The following is a 2,800-nucleotide window of genomic DNA, read 5'->3' on the forward strand; positions in this document are numbered from 1 at the left end:
CCTGCTGCGTCCCAGCAGGCCCTCAGGGAGGCCCCGCGAGGCCTACTACCTGTCATCCAGTGACTGAAGCCCAGGAACACTCCCTTGGGGGAAGCCAGATGAGGCCTACTGCTACCACAGCAGGCCCTCAGGGAGGCCTGGTGAGGCCTACTACCTGCCGTCCAACACCTGAAGCAAGGGAATACCCCCCCTCAAGGGAAGCCTGGTGGCCTAGGGAGGACTACTAACTGGGCTTGTAGCCATGCCAGCGACGAATGCTCGCTGGCAGGTTGGATGAATAATGGCCACTCCAAGTTGGGCTGCTTTTCGACGAGGTACTGCTGAAGCCGACATCATCGGGGATATTCCTCCCAGGCGCACATTGGCCCGATGTCGCGACTCACCCGCAAGGAGGCCTGCTGAGACCTCCTGTTCAGAGTCCACTGCCAGGACTGCCCAAGCTGGCTGCTCACAGCCAGCTGGCAAAACATTCCCCTCCCGTGGCTGGCTTCATCCCAGAGGCTCACGGGGTCCTCCATGCGATGACGCAGTCCCATCCGGAAGTGCCTACAGACATAGACCTAAATACATTGCCAATAGCAGTGTACTCAGCAGAAAGTACCTAGACCCTCAACGCGAGGGGAGTACAACTTACATCACCTGTGTCAGGGCGGCCGCTCTTCCTTCAAGCAGCGGCCTGCCGTTCACGCTAGGGCATCAGCCATGGCAATGCTTCGGCTTCCAGGGGAGCATCCGACCGAACCATCACGAAGCACGCAGGTTGCGAGTGCAGCTCAACCCGAGCCCTAAAAGGTGAAGCAGAAGACACAGAGCAGAGGGCAAAAAATATTCACAAATATGCTACCCACTGGCCCAACATCCTCCAGGATGGGGCCAGGGGCCGCCAGAAGGTGGCGGCCACAACAAGCTCTGGATCAAAGCGGGGTTTTCGCAAAACTAGCCCACCCGCGTACAAGCGTGGGAAGCCAAACCCCGCCCCACGACCACTGGCTAAGTCGCTGTTCATTCTGCTTCACACCAACCTGCATTACTAAAAACCCCAAAACGCAGAGAAGGGGGCGGGCCTTGGCCGGACAACTCTAATGTAAGAAGAAGCTGACTAGGGATGCGAAAGAAAAAGCCTTGCAATATTTCAAACAGAGGGCCTCGGGCGATAATTACTTTCCTTCTTTGGAAAGAAATGCCCCCCATCCAGAAAAAGCCTAGGCCAACAGATGCCGCGGCCCGGAGAGGGCCAGCCTGCATAAGAGTATTATCCGCGGCTCGCGGGAGCGGAAAAACCTCAATAATACTCCGTCCAAGCCATGCGAGGCTAGACATAAATCTGTAGTTTGTGCGTCAGCCTGAACTCCCCCTCCTGTCTATGAAATTCCACGAGGGGCAACACTAACCGCTTTACTCTGGGGTGGCTAAGAGCTTCCTGTTTGATTAGGAGAGCACACTCATCTGAAACAACAGCACATTCCCGCAAGAATGAGTGGTTGCCTCAATTACTGTTTTTTTCATATTTTTTTTTCACACAGAGAGGAGGCAAAAACACAGCACAGCTGTAAATACAACGGTGGCTATTCTCTCCTAGCAAAGCTAGCTCTAAACATACCACATAATGGCATCTTTAGCCAGCAGCCATATCACCCTGTAGCCCAAGACTGGTTTCCCACTGAAGCTAAGCAGGGCTGAGCCTGGTCAGTACCTGGATGGGAGACCAACTGGGAAAACCAGGTAGCTGCTGGTAGAGGTGTTAGTGAGACGTTAAACCGAGGTGCTGACTCTCTATGGTCATTAAAAATCCCAGGATTTCTTTCGGAAAAAGAGTAGGGGTGTAACCCCGGCATCCTGGCCAAATTTGCCTATTGGCCCCTGTCCATCATGGCCTCCTAATAATCCCCATATCCTGATTGGCTTCATCACTCGGTCTCCTCTCCACCAATCAGCTGGTGTGTGGTGAGCGTTCTGGCGCAATATGGCTGCCGTCGCATCATCCAGGTGGATGCTGCACATTGGTGTTGGTTGAGGAGATTCCCCCTTCAATGTAAAGCGCTTTGAGTGCCTTGAAAAGCGCTATATAAATCGAACGCATTATTATCTTAGAAATCGTTCTAGCCACCGGCCAGGGGAACTACAGGGCCCTATGGTGTCCTCCACGATACCGTGATCCCCAAACCCTCGGCGGGGAGCATGAAGTCTCACACAACATCAAGAATAAATGTTTCCCTCACAAGGGGGACTTACCAGCTTGCTTCCTGCACGCGACGATATCCATGCATAAGTTTTACTCACAGTATGCATGCTTAGGAGCGCAACCACCTGAGGGTGCGCTTCTAACAGCACAGCCAGGCGGGATCTAGAGTATCATCATCACGGCCCCACTCAGGGCCGGATGTAAGAAGCGGCTGGGGAGACAATGAAGAAGAGCAGAAAATTAGATGTAATTCTTAACTCACCCACCTAAGGGAGGGATATTTCATCCACGCCAACAGCGTTGTGATACTTTTCTCTTCTCTGCGAGTCCGTCTCTTTGCGCCCCGCCCTTAACCGTGGGGAGCATGAGAGGCGATGTTAGCCCTTAGGCCCCTTCACTGGTCCATAGACCATGACACCTCCTGCCTGCCTGCGCTTCTGCGACACTGGCCCTCTGGCCCTTGCTATCGCTGATATGGCGCATGGCTGCGCAGCGCGTCAGGGTATTTTCCCTGATTGAGATCCCTCAGCAGGTCTTCCCAGTACACTTGCAACACCGACATGGCGTAAAAGTAGCACCAGGCCGACCCGGTGCTGTGTATGCCCCGCCATCTAAACT

The 2,800-nt window shown here is 54.0% G+C and overlaps 1 pseudogene; it reads left to right on the forward strand.

Annotated features, from left to right (window-relative positions):
- The first annotated feature begins 1,618 nt into the window (after positions 1 to 1,618).
- LOC137047200 (5S ribosomal RNA) lies at positions 1,619 to 1,735 on the forward strand (annotated as a pseudogene).
- The last annotated feature ends 1,065 nt before the right edge of the window (positions 1,736 to 2,800 follow it).

This window comes from Pseudorasbora parva, chromosome 18 (assembly GCF_024679245.1).
Source record: "Pseudorasbora parva isolate DD20220531a chromosome 18, ASM2467924v1, whole genome shotgun sequence".
NCBI lineage: Eukaryota > Metazoa > Chordata > Actinopteri > Cypriniformes > Gobionidae > Pseudorasbora > Pseudorasbora parva.